Source organism: Lissotriton vulgaris, chromosome 10 (genome assembly GCF_964263255.1).
Source record: "Lissotriton vulgaris chromosome 10, aLisVul1.2, whole genome shotgun sequence".
Taxonomy (NCBI): domain Eukaryota; kingdom Metazoa; phylum Chordata; class Amphibia; order Caudata; family Salamandridae; genus Lissotriton; species Lissotriton vulgaris.
Genome location: NC_141698.1, coordinates 711,878,876 through 711,898,588, shown reverse-complemented (window position 1 = coordinate 711,898,588; position 19,713 = coordinate 711,878,876).

Genomic DNA, 19,713 nt, shown 5'->3' with positions numbered 1-19,713 from the left:
TCAGACTGTTGGTACTGGTTCTGTCGGGGACGGTCAAATGTATTCGGTCTGCCTGATCTGTCGTTATTCGTATCATTTGTGGACCCTCGTCCCTGTCCTCTATTTCTCGGTCCACCCGCTACGTCTTTGGGGTCCCTATTCTTATTCATCTCTAACAGAACCGGACACTGGGATTTCCAATGGTCGTATCCCTTGCAGAATGCACACTGGTCCTCGCTAATATCTTTACGTCCAACATAGGGTGCTTTAGTACGGTCTTTAGGGGGTGGGTTCCTAGGGTCATTCGTCTGGTAATTCCCCTTGTACTGCTCTCGTCCTACAGTCACCCCTTGCAACTGTGCGATCATCACCCTCTCCTTCAAGTCCTTTTTCTTTTTCTCAGTCGCCCTATCATTTTCGTTTTTCTGATGCTCATAATACTGGGCCATCTGGAGGATGGCCGCGGGTTTGGAGGCTGCCCAACTACTCTCGCTAGCCTGCAGTTTCTGAGAGACTTCCTGCGACAGACCTTTGACATAATTCTGGACAAACAGATGGTGTCCGGTTGCAGTGGTCATGTCCTGGCCGCTGTAATCGGAGAACACCGTTTCAAATCGGGAGAAGTATTCTGATACGTCTTCCTGGGGTTTCTGGTGACAAGCCGTTACTATCGACCAGTCCACTTTCTTTTCTGGGATCAGGGTTTTCAGTTTCTGCACAATTTTGTCTGGGAGTTCTAAAATGGATTTCAAAGGCTTCTGTCCAGGCTCTCGCTGTCTATCTATGCCACCGAGTTGTGTCCAGGTATGTCCAAACAGCTCAAGGTGGTCGACATTCCGGATTTGCTTCCACACATCAGCTGGCAGACATAACCCGAAAAACAAGTCGATGTCAGCCAGGGTCATAATCGTTGAACCTAAGGCTGTACCTAGTTCCGTATAGAAGGCAGTGGGGTTTTTACGTAAATCGGGCAGAGATTTTCGAAACGTCAGAATATCTTGCCGATCCCACGGTTGGTAGACCCAGTTATACACTACCCTCCCTCTTGCATCTTGGTGGTTGACGTCATCGTGTGTTCCCTGACCTCGTGGGGGAACCCAGTAGGGAGCAGCCTCTCTTATTGGCATCATGGTGCCAGCTTGCTCTATTCGTGGTTCGGTCGCTACAGAAGTCGTAGGTTTAGCTTCCAACCCTTGTTCAGTGAGGTGGCGGAAAACCTCAAGCGCACGCACAAGGAGGTCCGTCACGTCACACTCGCCCTCATCCCCGATATCGACCTTTCTCTACAGAGTCGTTAGGCTGTCGGGACCTTTGTCTCGATATCGGTCCTCATATGCATTTAGGGCATGATAACATAATCGTACAACAAAGTGTCGTCTGTGGCTCCCAGCATATGAGTTGAACATATCCATGATGTGCTCCTCACTCTCCTTTCGTTCTACTAGTCTCCTGACTACTTTGTCAATCCCTGCTCGCTCATCTTTGCTCAACCTGTTCGTTCGCGTGGAATCTGTCTTTCGGGCCTCAGGATTATCTAACATTGTTGCTCGTGATGTATCTAGTACAAGGGGTTCGGCCGGCGCGGAGGCCATGGGGACCGTAGCCCTGGTACTACTCTCGCCTGTGCTTGGGGGCGGCGGGTGCTGCGCTAAAGGTTGGGAAGGGGCATATGGAGGGGGCATGTAGATGATCGGAGGACCTAATAAAAGATCATCGTTGGCTCGCTGTTTCGAGGGTAATTCAGGGTAGAGCGTAGAGGGTGTTCTAACTAGGCATGGGCGGAAAATCCGTTCCGCTCGCGGATTTTGTGGATTTTCGGGAAATCCGCAATCCGCGAGATTTGCGAATCTCCCGCAAAATCCGCAAATCCGCGAGCAGCGGATTTTGCTCGCACTGCTCGAACTATTCGCGTGAGTTCGCGTGAGTTCGCGCCCCGCGAATAAGTGCAAAATTGCAGAAATACGATTTTAGCAAAACTGAAAGTAACTACTTACCAGGTTCAAAAGTTCAGGCTCATCATTAGTAGCCATATCCTGTAGTGCTTCCTGAGGGGCCCCTCCAGAGTTCAGTTGCCAGTTGAAACTATTATGTGACCCTGCTCTGAACCTCAGAATAGTTACACATATGCCACAAAGGTCCTGAATTACAGCTAAGGGAGACAAGCAGGAGCCAGGCTGGAAGTTAAAATCCATTAATCAGCCCCTAATTCATTATTGTCAGTTGGGGCAGGGCAGGTGTTGTAACTAATTTTGCAACAATGAAAGCACTTAGCAAGTGCAAAAGATCACTAATCAGGGCGCACTAAGGAAGCAGGTGCCAGCTAAAAAAATATTCTGTGACACATTAATCAGCCCCAAATTAATTCAGGTCACTTGAGGCAGGGAAGGTGTGCTTTGCCGAAAATAATGTACACTGGACAACCAGAGGGTGTGGTGATGAAACAGAGGGTGGCATGGGTGGGCCAGAGGGTGGCATGAGTAGTCAGAGAGTGGCAGTGGTGACAGAGAGTGGCAGTGATGAAGAAGAGTGTCCCAAACAGGCTGGACACGTAGAAACAACAAGTTCGCGAAACTTGCGACCCGACAGGTAAGTTCGCAATTTGCGAAAGTGTACAAAACCCTCTTGAACTGGCAGAAACACGGGCGAACACAAAAAAAAAAAAATCCGCAAATTCGCGGGAATTCGCGGATTTTGCCGATTGCGAATCCGCAAATCCGCAAAATTCGCGAACGCGAGATCCGCAAAATTCGCTCATGCTTAGTTCTAACAGGACACTGGCTCGATGTTTCGGATTCTTGCTTCCATTTGGCTTCCTCTCTCTCCTTTATCTCTTCTTCTAATTTTCTAGCAGCTATGTGAGCTGCTTTTCGTAGCTCTTTCTCTAATCTAATTTTGTTTCTTTTTTTACGTTGTTCTGTTTCTTTGCGCCACATGCCGAGACTATCAAGCATAGTGGGCGTTGTCTTATTGTTACGAAGGGCTGTTTCCAGCGCGCTTATTTTATCCTCATAGAAGGATCCTATCAGTGGCCACTGACTTTTCTGATCCTTTCTCGTATATTTATGCCATAGTTTGCTATAGGCTATGGCGATTAATCCATGCTTCATGAACATGTACTTATTAGGGGTGCCTTCCAGTGGAGCTGGATGGTTCATCTCTAATACGCGGTCCGGGCTGAACCAACTATCAATCAGTGGGGAGAAGATAGGCAAGACAGATTACAACGGGAGACAAAGGTCCGCACTACCTATCCTTTCACTACTTGCAAAGACTAGACAGAATATTTCTATTCTTCGTTATTTGCAAGCAGAGAATATCTCAAAGAACCAATATCGAACAGTCAATGTTCGGACAATCAAACAATCAGTGGGGAGAAATAATAGGCACGACGGGTTACAACGGGGGACAAAAGTCTGCGTTACCTACCCCTCACTATCTGCAAAGGGAGAGAGAATATTTATATTCTTCCTCGTTTGTAGACAGAGAGAATCTCAAGAGAACAATCCTCGAACAAACAATGTTCGGGCAAACAATCAATCAGTGGGGGAGAAAAATAGGCACGACGGGTTACAACGGGGAACAAAAGTCCGCGTTACCTACCCTTCACTATCTGCAAAGAAAGAGAGAATCTTTCTATTCTTCTCCATTTGCAGACAGAGAATCTCCAAAAAGAACCAACAATCGAAGAGTAATACTAGTATTTTCCAAACAATCAAACAATTACTTCGGAATTTTTCGTGTTACACGACCTTACCCGGACCGCATGGACAGTTCCTTGTCTTCCGAATCCAGCGCCCGATCGTCCTCTATTCTCCGTGACTGTCGCGGCACTCCTGATGGTTCCCAGTCAGGACCGTAGATCACTCGAGAGAGGTCTGCTCGGAACCGATGAAGTTCGGATAATCGGCTGTCAGACGAGGGTCTATCGGACAGGAGCTCTCCTGATCGTTGCAGTCGTTCACTCTGTCGTCAGGACCTCTCCCACTGGATCCACGTGTCACTGATGGGCCCCACGTTTGGGACGCCAATTGTAGAAAAAGGTAGGGCCGATGTTGACCGAGAACCTTTTTAAATATTGCCCAGCGCTAACCGCCTCTCATACCACTCGAATCTATCAAACAAAGAGGCAGGCGCTGGAGACTGGAAGGCAGGAAACAGAATTTTTATTCCGACGGAGCAGAACACGTCAACTCAGACAACAGTGTATCTTCTCGAGGTGCTCTAACCGCATCTCTGAGGCCTGGCCTCTTATACACAGGTTTATTGCTTTATTGCATGAAACACATCTTTGTCAACACTTTGATGTACAGAAAGACATCCTCGGAATTCCCGCTTCAAGCCCGTTCCCACCCACATTTACAGTAGAAGTCCCCACCCCGGTCACAACAGGTGATGATTGTCACGCAGCTGGGCATTCCGCCGATTCCCGGAATGCATGTGGTTGATCGGATCTCATGGGGTGGGGGCTTTGTTAAGTTGTGGATCCTTTGATGGGGGGAGCTTCCTACTGTATGGGGGCAATAAACAGCATCCGCAGGGCCAGGTGGCGGCCTGGGACCGAGCAGGACAATCGGGCACAGAGGAAAGGGGGTTTTATCAAAGGGATACGGGATCATGAAAAGGGATGGGGGGAGGTGTTGAGTTGGCAACGGGATGGGGTTCCGAGGCAGGGTTGCACCGAAGAGGGGTTTTATGGCCCGAGCTTGTGAGAGCGGGGGCTGTCAGCGTGCGGGGGATGCTTGCGAGGTTAGGAGAGAGAGAGAGAGAGAGAGATGAGCTGGCTATCGGCAGTGGGCAGAGAGGCCATGGCATTCAAAATGGCTGCCGCTTACGCGCACGGATGAGCCTAGAATGGGACAAGATGGCGCCGATAATGTTGATGTCGCAAACTAGATTTTGCAAGATGAACCTTGTAGGCACAAGATGGTGAACCTGAGCACACCTGTTTGCTATGCTAAGCACAAAATAATCCAAAGGTGAAATGCAAAAAAGTTGTAATCACTTTTTCAATTGTATAGATATCTTCATGATAATGTTCAAAATATTCCACGTATAGTAGGAACTGAAGATGATTTTTTCATTTTATGTAACTTTTCCAAAGATACTTAAGTTCAATGTAGTGACATCAAATACATATATCCTCACCCCGATGCATTTTGAGCCCTGGGGCTCTTCGTCAGGGGGTATGCACCCGCGGGTTCTGGCGTCTTCGCCGCCGTCATACTTTGAGGACCAGGGCTCGAAGTGCCTACAAGGTTCATCTTGCAATTTTCACGTCAGCCCTTCCCGGACAGTAAGGGCTTTACCCTGAGCACCCTAAAAGACTCGACTTTCTTTCTTCTAAAACTCTGAATAAAACTTTGATTAACCAGGAGTGCAGCGGAATTCTCACCTTCTTGCAAACTAGATTTTAACATGACTCTGGAGCTATGGGCATGGTTCCGTCGTGGCAACTGATTCGGGTGTCCGTGTTGTAGTGCTGCCATCACCCGGGTCTTAAACGCAAATGTGTCATTATGTCTGTAAAGTCCCACAGCATGGCAACATGGAAGGTACGGGGTATCACTGACCCTATATTCATCCATAGTTGCACACATAAAAGATGGTGGACATGACGCATTTCTGCGAATATGAATGTTTGTTGTACATTTAGTGGAGTGTTGTAGTTGTCGTAATACAGGGCTGTGAAAGCCTTAGGTTGCAGTTTTTGGCACATGAAGGGCAGTTAATATATATATGTATGTGGTCATTCAGGTATACTGTAAAACTTGGTGCTGGAAATGAGTGTTCGAGGCGCATCCACCTCTTGTTATTGTAGAGAAATGACGTAATCTAGCGTGCCTGAAAATGTATTGTAAATACAGTGCTCATGTAAATTGCTGTTATAGTTTTGGGTCGACTTGGCGCTATATAAATGTGCTAAGAAATATCACACACGTATAAATTTACTATACACTTTCTTTGCAGTATTGTAATGATTCAGTTTGTACATTCATATTTGTAGAATGAGCGAGAGAAAGTTGTATAATCTAAGTTTTTGTTACTGGCAGAGGTAAGATGGTAGCATACGCTGTTTACAGTACAATATAATGTGGTAGGGCTCAGGAGCAGCATTTTACAAACATAATAAATACTCAGGCATAGATAGATAGTTGAAGTGGGTACGGGCACGTGTGCTCGACTCCATTTTATTACGTTGCTGTTGGTAACAAGTAGAATAGTAATCATGATTTTATACGCAGATATTCAATCATAAACGGTTTATAACTTCTGCTGTACAAAGGTAGGCACACTATATGTGAAATAATACACAGAAGATTCCTTCGTAAAGGTTTCATGAGTTGTGGTGCAATAAGGTATGGTCGGTTTGTGTGGAACCTGCGATGATGCCTGGTTCAGGCAGGCCGCACTGGTAGGAATGTCATTTGGCTACTAAATTTTGCCATAATAAGGTCATATGGCGATTATTTATGATGCACTGAGTTAGTGGTACGTATGGTGCTCAGCATGTTGCCTACAGGACTGCATAATCTGTAATCATGATTCAAATAAAAGATGAACTATGTATGGATGGAATACATTGCCGAAATATGTATGTTTTAGGGACATTATAGTTCAAGTTGTGACCTGTGCTGTTCGCAGTGTAGACTACCATTGAGTGTCCATTTGCACTTGCAGCGGGAATTTTGTTTTTCAACTAAACCTAAAATGGATATAAAAGAAGTTTTTGAAGGAAGGTTACAAAAGGGATATTATGTAGGTTTGAGGGACGTTATACTTTGTTTGGTACTGTACTCTATAAAGAATGAATGTAGAGTCAGTTGAATTCTGCCTGAATTATGGTGCACTGAGTTAGTAGTACCTTTGGGACTGAGCGTGTACGTAACCTTTGATGATGCGTGGTGCGGGCATGCCGCACTGGGGGTAAGGTTTTTGATGACTGACTTTTGTCTTAATAAAGCCTCGTGGCGATTATTTATGGTGTATGAGTTAGTGGTGTATCTGGTGTTTAGCATGTGCTCACCCTGCGATGATGCGTAGTCTGAACGTGCTGCACTCAAAGCATTGACTGTTGCATACTGGACTGCATGTAATTTGAGGGAAAAAATAAATGTACCATCCATAGTTATCAATTCGCCAGCAACAAAATTATCAGAATCAGATGATTCTTCCAGTGGTGTAGCCATCTTTATCTCCAAAAAAGAAATTCAGGTTTTCAATGAAAAAAAGTGAGGTTCAAATTGTGACTTATGCTGGCCGCAGTGTAGACTGTGTTTAAGTGTGCCTTTGCACTTGCAGCGTAAATTTTATTATTCAACTAAATCTATAAATGATATAAAATACGTTTTTGAAGGAAGCATACTAAAGGGATATTGTATAGGTTTGATAGGTGTTATACTTAGTTTGGTATTGTACTCTGCAAATAATGAATCAACAGTCTATTTAATTGTGAGCTCTGATGACCGCAGTATAGGCAGGAGGTAGTTGTTAGCAAGAGCCCATGGCCACGTGGGGTTGACTAAAGCTGCACGGTATTGGTAATTTAGCGTGTGTGCAGCCAGCAATGATAAATGGTGCACTGAGTTAGTGACATCTGAAAAACAAGGTTCTGTGGAGCCTGCGATGATGCGTGGTCCGGGCAGGCTGTCCTGATAGTAATGTTTTTTGTCTTGTGAATTCTGCCTTAGTAAAGCCATGTGACGATGATTTTTGGTGCATTGAGTTAGTAGTACCTTTGGCGCTTAGCGTGTACGTACCCTGCGATGATGCGTAGTCGGGTGAGGCACAGTAATTGGAGTAATGTCTTTAAATTCTGCATGAATTCTATTTAAAAGTGATAGTATGCCTGACTGTGACATAAAACTGGTCACTCTTCTTTGCGATGATTTATGGTGCTCTGAGTTAGTAGTATCTTTGGCGCTGAGCTTGTACATAGCCTGTGATTATGCGTGGTCCAGGAGGAGCACACTGAAAGAAATGCTTTTAACTAGTGAATTCTGCCTTAATAAGGCCACGGGGAGATGACTTGTGGTGCAATGAGTTAGTGGTACCTGAAGAACTCAGCGTGTGTGCACCCTGCGATGATTCATGGTTCGGGCTGGTCGCACTAATACAATGTCTCTTACCTACTGGAATGCGTCATGTGCAATCGCCATTATACCTAAATCGTTAGCCCTCACAAAGTAGATCAAAAGCAGTAGTCAGCACAGAAATTGAGGAATGTTTTTTGTCGCATCGTTTAACAAAATCTGAGGACATAGAGTGCAATTGTGTCTGCCTTAAATAAATCAAGGCTAAATTCAATGCTGTCCATAGTATAGATACAAAGCTGAATTCAAGTTGTGAACCCTGCTGTCCTCACTGTTTATCGAAGGCAGTAGTCAGCACAGACATCAAGAAATTCTTTTTGTCGTATCCTTTTACAAAATCTGAGGACATAGAGTACAATTATCTCTGCCTTAAATAAAACAAGGCGGAATTTCATGCTGTCTGTAGTGTACACCCAAAGCTGAATTCAAGTTGTGAACCCTGCTGTCCGCACTGTAGATGGAAAGCAGTAGTCAGCACAGATATCGACGAATGATTTTTGTCACTTATTTTAACAAAATCTAAATACATAAAGTACAATTGTCTCTGCCTTAAATAAATCAAGGCTGAATTTCCCACTGTCCGTAGTGTAGATGCGCAGCTGCATTCAAGTTGTGAACCCTGTTGTCCGTAGTGTAGATCGAAGGCAGTAGTTGACACAGACATCGAGGAATTCTTTTTTGTCACATACTTTAACAAAATCTGAGGACACAGTACAATTGTCTCTGCCTTAAATAAATCGAGACTGAATTCAATGTTGTCTGTAGTGCTGATGCGCAAGTGGTATCAAGTAGTAAGCTCTGTTGATATCAGTGTACATTTGAAGGCAGTAGTCAGTAAAGACATTGAGGAATGTTTTTTGCTGCATCCTTTAACAAAATTGTCTCTGTCTTACATAAATCAAGGCTAACTTGAATGCTGTCTGTAGTGTAGATGCAAAGCTAAATTCAAGTTGTAAACCCTACTGTCCGCAGTGTAGATGTAGGGCAGTAGTCGACCCAAACATCGAGGAATGCTTTTTGTCACATACTTTAAGAAAATCTGAGGACTAAGTAAAATTGTCTCTGCCTTAAATAAATCGAGACTGAATTCAATGTTGTCTGTAATGCTGATGCCAAAACTGGTATCAAGTTGTAAACTCTACTGACCACACTGTAGATCGAAGGCAGTACTCAGCACAAATATCGACGAATAATTTTTGTCACTTATTTTAACAAAGTCTGACGACATAGAGTACAATTGTCTCTGCCTTACATAAATCAAGGCTAATTTCAATGCTGTGTGTAGTGTAGCTCCAAAGCTGTGAACCCTGCTGTCTGCACTGTAGATCAAAGGCAGTAGTCCATACCGACATAAGTCTGCGGTGCTGTGTCACTGAGTTCGCAATGGGCCTGTATCGAGGAGCCACGTGGTCATGGCAGCAGCCACGTGGCAGGGTGAGGACATTCGCTGTGGCAGAGTCTTTTCTCTTTGCAGAAGTGAACCACGCCTAAGGCATAGGCTAATTATTTATCGTCTTACGCTGGAGTTACGTACTAGCCCACTCCACTTCTGCTTCAAGGGGGGGTGCGACCACAGCTACATGACCGTGATATTCCCCAGTGTCTGAGATAATATGGTTGTATCTACTGTGCAGTACACTACACGTCTCAATAGTATATCTAAACACGGAAAAGTTTTTGGTGTGTATAGTGAGTTGTGTATAGCATATCACCGGTAGTGTTAGGATTGTGTACATTATTGTTGATGTGCGAGTTCCTTCCCTTATACATATTTGATTGCCACATCTCTGAACATTGAGCTAGTGTGTGCTGTTGAGGGGATATATTACTTTGGGAAGGTCCATTGTCCTGTTTTGTGCTGCCTTTGAGGTAGTAGAGGGGGAGCGGTCAGGAGGGGTGGTTGTAGAGGTGGTGGCGCTAGGTGTTCCGATTTTGTTGGGTGTTGGAAGTGCATAATTAGTACTTCTATTACATATTTGTCTTTATATGTGGGTGTGAGTTGGATGTAATTCACGCAGTACATAGTCCACGTCCTTACACTAGTTAAATGTTGATATTAATTTGCTAGTGGTAAGTGAAACTATCACCTGTTTTTTTAGGTAGCATTGCAGATTTGGCTTGTTGAAAATATGGGGAAGTGGTGTCCCTTTGTTTTCTTACAAAGGGAACGCCTAGTTTGTATATAATTACGGTCTTGTTTTTCGGCAATTTTCTTGGGGGTAGGAATAAATTGAAGAATGGTAATATTTGCAGTTTTTACGACATTGAGAATGGGATAATAATTAAAAAAGATAGAAAAAAACAGATATGCTTAATGAACATTATAATTTGGAATTATCATTTAAAAAACCTTTGAAATTTACTGAAAAAAAAATGGTTTCTGGCAGGTTATAGTTAGGGATTATCATTTAAAAAACCTTTGAAATTCACTGAAAAAACCATAGGTTTCAGGCAGGTTATAGTTAGGAATTAATATTTAAAAAACCTTAGAAAATCATTGAAAAAAACATAGGTTTCAAGGGTGTTATAGTTAGGTGGACATTTCACTCATACAAAACTATTGGAATTCCTCCGTTATAGTTAGTTGTACTAACTGTAACTCTCGCGCCCGCAATCCACTGCTGATGATGTCACATATTACATCATTCATGACATGGTTAGTGACATCACTGATGACATCACTGATGACATCTCAAATGACATCACTGATGACATCAATGATTACATCATCCAGTGAATGTTGTTTGGTTCGTTATTTAAATATGTATTATATATATAGCAATCTGCATTGAAGAATGAATGGATATATAAATATCTGGATGGAGAATTTATATATATATATATATATATATATATATATATTCACTGAAAAAACCATAGGTTATAGACCATATATAGTTAGGGATTAGCATTTAAAAAACCTTATTTTATTTGCACAAAACCATTGAAATTCCATATATAGTTAGTTGCACTAACTATATATCGCGGACCCGCAATCCACTGCTAATGATGTCACATATTACATCATTCATGACATGGTCAGTGACATCACTGATGACATCACTGATGACATCTCAAATGACATCACTGATGACATCACTGATGACATCTCAAATGACATCACTGATGACATCACTGACATCTCATTTGACATTACTGATTACATCACTGATGATATCATTTATGTGATAATACATCTTCAGACTCTAATATAACCTTAGATACACTCAGTGTAAACAGGCATTCACAGACTGTCACACATCCATGGAGTTACTCACACACCTAGTCAGTCATGCAAAGAATCAATCACATCTCCATTTCCTTAACTATACAGTTATACACACCTTACTTATTCAAACATATACTAACACATATTTACTCTCGTATACAATCCTTGATACAAGTTCACAATGATTCATACAGCCACTCTCACATTCACTGGCTCTTATGTTCAGTTATTTATATATGTCAACTCTCACATGGAGTGTGTTTTACATATGTACTTACTTTGACATGTAGAACTGAGATATCCATTCACTCACCAATACACTCATGCACACAGTCAACCGCCCATACAGCTGTTTCTACATGCACTTTTGAACCCATACACCTAGGGAATCAACTGCTCACACATCTATGCACAGAGTTATACACCTCCCAGCCACCCACACACATACTCAGTCTCCCATACAAATACTTGGGCAACCATTCAATAACCCATATAGTTACTGATATAGCTACTGATTTAAACATGCAGCAGTTTACAGAAGAACATAAATAATGATTACCAAATTAAGACACTTTAATCACTAACCCATGCACTCAGTGAGACACATTTAATCATTCTCTCATACAGTCAGTCATGCACCTACTAAATCCTTCATCCAGACACTTATACATCCACTCATTCTTCAATATGTAAGACAAATTTTAACTTTACAGAAACATACAGTCACTGGGTGTTGTCATCAGTGATGTCATCAGTGATGTCATTTGAGATGTCATCAGTGATGTCATCAGTGATGTCACTGACCATGTCATGAATGATGTAATATGTGACATCATTAGCAGTGGATTGCGGGTCCGCGATATATAGTTAGTGCAACTAACTATATATGGAATTTCAATGGTTTTGTGCAAATAAAATAAGGTTTTTTAAATGCTAATCCCTAACTATATATGGTCTATAACCTATGGTTTTTTCAGTGAATTTTCAAGGTTTTGTAAATGCAAATTCCTAACTATTTATGGTCTATAACCTATGGTTTTTTCTGTGAATTTCATTGGTTTTTTAAAAGCTAATATCTATAGCTGTAAAATATATTCTTTATTAAGTGACGTATCACGTAGCCCGTGAGACGCCTCATGATGCATCGCATAACCGTGACGTATCGTCTCTGCAGCGCAAACCAAACCCAAAACGTAAGCGCGCCAGAACACGCTTAAAGATATATATATATTTTTTTAACCTTAATTAGACAAAATCCACACGTGCACATATCACAAACGTTCAAAAAACACAATATGTCGGACTCCCGTTACGCTGCCGGTTAGCTGCCTGGTTAACGTACCAGGAAGCACCTTTACCGCGAAAAATCGCAAATTATTTTTTTTTTCACCCCCCAGGGAACTTTAATAGCCCCCTCATCAATCCTAGGGGTTCAGGAGGGGTCTGCCTTACCCCTTTCATTCATTTACACCTTTTTTTTTCCACCTCTTGTCTCTCGATCCCACAGAGAGACAAGATGGCGGCCGCTCCAGACTGTTTACAATGATAACAGCCAATCAGCTTCTCCTCAGACTCCCGTTACACTGCCGGTTAGCTTCCCGGTTAGCTGCCCGGTTAGCTGCCCAGTTCGCGTACCAAGACACGTCTCTACGGCGAAAAAATCGGATTTTTTTTTTGTTTTTTTTTTGGCCCCGCGTGGCTTTATAATATCCCCATCATCAATCCTAGGGGGTCAGAAGGAGTCTACCTTGCCCTCTTTCCTTCATTTCCCCCTTTGTTTTGGCCTCCTCTTGTCTCTCGATCCTACCGAGAGACAAGATGGCGGCCGCTCCGGACTGTTTACAATATTGACAGCCAATCAGCTACTCCTCAGACTCCCGTTACACAGCCGGTTAGCTTCCCGGTTAGCTGCCCGGTTAGCTGCCCGGTTCGCGTACAAAGACGCGTCTCTACGGCGAAAAAATCTGATTATTTTTTTTTTTTTGGGTTACACTGCCGGTTAGCTTCCCGGTTAGCTGCCCGGTTAGCTGCCTGGTTCGCGTACCAAGACGCGTCTCTACGGCGAAAAAATCGGAATTTTTTTATTTTTTTTTTGGGCCCGGCGTGGCTCTATAATATCCCCCTCATCAATCCTAGGGGGTCAGAAGGGGTCTACCTTGCCCTCTTTCCTTCATTTCCCCCTTTGTTTTGGCCTCCTCTTGTCTCTCGATCCTACCGAGAGACAAGATGGCGGCCGCTCCGGACTGTTTACAATATTGACAGCCAATCAGCTACTCCTCAGACTCCCGTTACACTGCCGGTTAGCTTCCCGGTTAGCTGCCCGGTTAGCTGCCCGGTTCGCGTACCAAGACGCGTCTCTACGGCGAAAAAATCGGATTTTTTTTTTTTTTTTTTGGGTTACACTGCCGGTTAGCTTCCCGGTTAGCTGCCCGGTTAGCTACCCGGTTCGCGTACCAAGACGCGTCTCTACGGCGAAAAAAATCGGATTTTTTTTTTTTTTTTTGGGGTTACACTGCCGGTTAGCTTCCTGGTTAGCTGCCCGGTTAGCTGCCCGGTTCGCGAACCAAGACGCGTCTCTACGGCGAAAAAAATCGGAATTTTTTTTTTTTTTTTGGGGGCCCGGCGTGGCTCTATAATATCCCCCTCATCAATCCTAGGGGGTCAGAAGGGGTCTACCTTGCCCCCTTTCCTTCATTTCCCCCTTTGTTTTGGCCTCCTCTTGTCTCTCGATCCTACCGAGAGACAAGATGGCGGCCGCTCCGGACTGTTTAGAATGTTGACAGACACCGGAGAGCCAATCAGCTTCGCTTCGCAAAGTTCCGATACGCGAAAAGTTCGCGAACCGGAGCGCTGCCCGGAGCGCTGTTACAGATATATATCTTGTTTTAAACGTTAATTTCTCAAAATCCACTGAAGCACATATATTGAGACCTAGCAAAGGCACATCGGGCTAACAGTCCCTACAATTTTGCCAAGTTTCGTGGAAATCCATTCAGCCGTTCGGGCTAAAAGTGAGGCCAACCGCCCTATGGAAATTAACATGGGAAAAACGTGTTTTGGGACCCCTATCGCCAGTAGGTAATATGTATATATATTTATATATATATATATATACATACATATATATATTCCATATATAGTTAGTTGCACTAACTATATATCGCGGACCCGCAATCCACTGCTAATGATGTCACATATTACATCATTCATGACATGGTCAGTGACATCACTGATGACATCAGTGATGACATCTCAAATGACATCACTGATGACATCACTGACATCTCATTTAACATTACTGATTACATCACTGATGATATCATTTATGTGATAATACATCTTCAGACTCTAATATAACCTTAGATACACTCAGTGTAAACAGGCACTCACAGACTGTCACTCATCCATGGAGTTACTCACACACCTAGTCAGTCATGCAAAGAATCAATCACACCTCCATTTCCTCAACTATACAGTTATACACACCTTACTTATTCAAACATATACTAACACATATTTACTCTCTTATACAATCCTTGATACAAGTTCACAATGATTCATACAGCCACTCTCACATTCACTGGCTCTTATGTTCAGTTATTTATATATGTCAACTCTCACATGGAGTGTGTTTTACATATGTTCTTACTTTGACATGTAGAACTGAGATATCCATTCACTCACCAATACACTCATGCACACAGTCAACTGTCCATACAGCTGTTTCTACATGCACTTTTGAACCCATACACCTAGGGAATCAACTGCTCACACATCTATGCACAGAGTTATACACCTCCCAGCCACCCACACACATACTCAGTCTCCCATACAAATACTTGGGCAACCATTCAATAACCCATATAGTTACTGATATAGCTACTGATTTAAACATGCAGCAGTTTACAGAAGAACATAAATAATGATTGCCAAATTAAGACACTTTAATCACTAACCCATGCACTCAGTGAGACACATTTAATCATTCTCTCATACAGTCAGTCATGCACCTACTAAATCCTTCATCCAGACACTTATACATCCACTCATTCTTCAATATGTAAGACATATTTTAACTTTACAGAAACATACAGTCACTGGGTGTTGTCATCAGTGATGTCATCAGTGATGTCATTTGAGATGTCATCACTGATGTCATCAGTGATGTCACTGACCATGTCATGAATGATGTAATATGTGACATCATTAGCAGTGGATTGCGGGTCCGCGATATATAGTTAGTGCAACTAACTATATATGGAATTTCAATGGTTTTGTGCAAATAAAATAAGGTTTTTTAAATGCTAATCCCTAACTATATATGGTCTATAACCTATGGTTTTTTCAGTGAATTTTCAAGGTTTTGTAAATGCAAATTCCTAACTATATATGGTCTATAACCTATGGTTTTTTCTGTGAATTTCATTGGTTTTTTAAAAGCTAATATCTATAGCTGTAAAATATATTCTTTATTAAGTGACGTATCACGTAGCCCGTGAGACACCTCATGATGCATCGCATAACCGTGACGTATCGCAAACGTTTTATAATGTAACTAAAGTCCTAAAACCCTCTATTAACTACAATGCTTTTTAATGAGGTGCTATCATGTATATTGGTCCCAAGATGGCTGCCAACACTTCTTGGATGAAGTGCTGACAGCCAATCAGATCAGATGTGTGGTTAGGCTCCGCCCAGATATATATCTTTTTTTGAACCTAAATTACTCAAAATCCACGGGAGCACATATATTGGGACCTAGCAAAGGCACATCGGGCTAACAGTCCCTACAATTTTGCCAAGTTTCGTGCAAGTCCATTCAGCTGTTTGAGCTAAAAGTGAGGCCAACCGCCCTATGGAAAAATGAATGGGAAAAACGCGTTTTGGGACCCTCCTTTTTTCTCGGCCCCCCCTTGACGACCCCCCCCAAATTTTCAGGGGCTGCTCAGAAACAAAATGTGCCATTTTCCTGAAAATTTCAGCCAATTCCGTCCACAAACGCCAAAGTTATTAGACATAGAATTTTCAAAAGTTCCATAGAGAAAAAATCCTAACTATATAGAGACAAGATGGCGGCCGCTCCGGTCTGTTTACAATGTTGACAGCCAATCAGCTACTCCTCAGACTCCCGTTACACTGCCGGTTAGCTTCCCGGTTAGCTGCCCGGTTAGCTGCCCGGTTCGCGAACCGGGACGCGTCTCTACGGCGAAAAAAATCGGATTTTTTTTTATTTTTTTTTTGTGCCCCGCGTGACTCTATAATATCCCCCTCATCAATCCTAGGGGGTCACAAGGGGTCTACCTCGCCCCCTTTCCTTCATTTCCCCCTTTTTTTTTGCCTCCTCTTGTCTCTCGATCCTACCGAGAGACAAGATGGCGGCCGCTCCGGACTGTTTAGAATGTTGACAGACACCGGAGAGCCAATCAGCTTCGCTTCGCAAAGTTCCGATACGCGAAAAGTTCGCGAACCGGAGCGCTGCCCGGAGCGCTGTTACAGATATATATCTTGTTTTAAACGTTAATTTCTCAAAATCCACTGAAGCACATATATTGAGACCTAGCAAAGGCACATCGGGCTAACAGTCCCTACAATTTTGCCAAGTTTCGTGGAAATCCATTCAGCCGTTCGGGCTAAAAGTGAGTCCAACCGCCCTATGGAAATTAACATGGGAAAAACGCGTTTTGGGACCCCCCTTTTTTCTCGGCCCCCCCTTGACGAACCCCCCCCAAATTTTCAGGAGCTGCTCAGAAACAAAATGTGCCATTTTCCTGAAAATTTCAGCCGATTCCGTCCACAAACGCCAAAGTTATTAGACATAGAATTTTCAAAAGTCCCATAGGAAAAAAATCCTAACTATATATACCTACTGGCTATCGCCAGTAGGTAATGTATATATATATATATATATATATATATATATATATATATATATATATATATATATATATATATATATATATATATATATATATATATATATATATATATATATATATATATATATATATATATCAATCAGCACCTTCCCAAGCCGGAAAGAATGAGCCGCACACGTCGCGTTGACAAACGTTATTTTATTTCTCAAAAGCCGTCCCAACAGTTCTGATGCATTTCGGCCTGACTCCGGCCTTTTTCAAAGAAAGACGAGCTTTTCATTGCGTGTCATTTCAGGCTGCTCCCAGGAACCAGATATATATATCACGTCCAAGGCCCCCCACAAAGAGAGACCAGGCACACACAGTGGATCACTTGGACCGGCTGAATTGAATGAAGTGGCATAATTCATTTCAGATTCCTTCCTTCCTCAGATACCTTTCTCAACAGAACAGTGCCGTCGGTGTCCATCATTTAATAGTGCGTGCTTCACTCCGATAGGTGAGCATGACACTGTGGGCGTAGCAGATGTTAGGACGCCTGGTAAGTACCTTCCCCCATGTGGGTGACGTGCTCACTCTTGCTAGTTGCACCAATCACTCAGGCTCCACTCTGCCGGTCCCACAATCCATCATCCTGCCGCATTCCTGACACGGGAAGTCCCAAACTGGAATCTCGGACTGTAGTCAGTCCCAGTGATTGCTGCTGGACTTCTCAGAAAGCGGCGTCGCTGCAGTTTTCCAAAAGTTTTGAAAAGTCCAAAGTGCCACTTAACCTGCTGTGCTACTTGTGGATATGGTGCCCAAGGTGCTACGTGGCTCTGCACCAAAATATCATGTCCAAGGCCCCCCACAAAGAGATGCTAAGCACACACAGTGGATCGCTTGGCCCGGCTGAATTTAATGAAGTGGCATAATGCATTTCCGATTCCTTCCTTCCTCAGATGCCTTTCTCAACATAACAGTGCCGTTGGTGTCCCCCATTTATTGGCGCCTGCTTCACTCCGATAGGTGAACATGACACGGTGGGCGTAGAAGATGTTAGGATGCCTGGTAAGTACCTTCCCCATGTGGATGACCTGCTCACTCCTGCTAGTTGCACCAATTACTCAGGCTCCACTCTGCCGGTCCCACAATCCATCATCCTGCTGCATTCCTGACACGGAAAGTCCCGAACTGGTATAAAAATATATATATTTATATATATAAATATATATATATATATATATATTCACTGAAAAAACCATTGGTTATAGACCATATATAGTTAGGGATTAGCCTTTTCAAAACCTTATTTTACTCACACAAAACCATTGAAATTTCATATATAGTTAGTTCCACTAACTATATATCGCGCACCCGCAATCCACTGCTGATGATGTCACATATTACATCATTCATGACATGGTTAGTGACATCACTGATGACATCACTGATGACATCTCAAATGACATCACTGATGACATCACTGATGACAACATCCAGTGACTGTATGTTTCTGTAAAGTTAAAATATGTCTTACATATTGAAGAATGAGTGGATGTATAAGTGTCTGGATGAAGGATTTAGTAGGTGCATGACTGACTGTATGAGTGAGTGATTAAATGTGTCTCACTGAGTGCATGGGTTAGTGACTAAACTGTTTTAATTTGTGCATCATTATATCTGTTGTTCTACAAACTGCTGCATATGTTGATCAGTAGCTATATGAGTAACTGTATGGGTTATTCATTGGTTGTCCAAGTATTTGTATGGGAAACTGAGTGTGTGTGTATGGGTGGCTGGGAGGTGTGTGACTCTGTACATAGATGTGTGAGTAGTTGATTCACTATATGTATGGGTTCAAAAGTGCATGTGGAAACAGCTGTATGGGCGGTTGACTGTGCATGAGTGTATTAGTGAGTGAATGGATATCTCAGTGCTACATGTCAAAGTAAGTACATATGTAAAACACAGTACATGTGAGAGTTGACATATATAAATAACTGTGCATAAGAGCCAGTGAATGTGTGAGTGGCTGTATGGATCATTGTGAACATGTATCAGGGATTGTATAAGAGAGTAAAGTAAATATGTGTTAGTATATGTTTGAATAAGTAAGGTGTGTATAACTGTATAGTTGAGAAAATGGAGGTGTGATTGATTTTTTGCATAACTGACTAGGTGTGTGAGTAACTCCATGGATGAGTGACAGTCTGTGACTGTCTGTTTACACTGATTGTATCTAAGGTTATATTAGAGTCTGAAGAGGTTCATGGTATTATCACATGAATGATATCATCAGTGATGTGATCAGTCATGTCAAATGAGATGTTATCAGTGATTTTATCAGTGATGTCATTTGAGATGTCATCAGTGATGTCATTTGAGATGTCATCAGTGATGTCATTTGAGATGTCATCAGTGATGTCATCAGTGATGTCACTAACCATGTCATGAATGATGTAATATGTGACATCATCAGCAGTGGATTGCGGGTGCGCGATATATAGTTAGTGGAAATTTCAATGGTTTTGTGTGAGTAAAATAAGGTTTTGAAAAG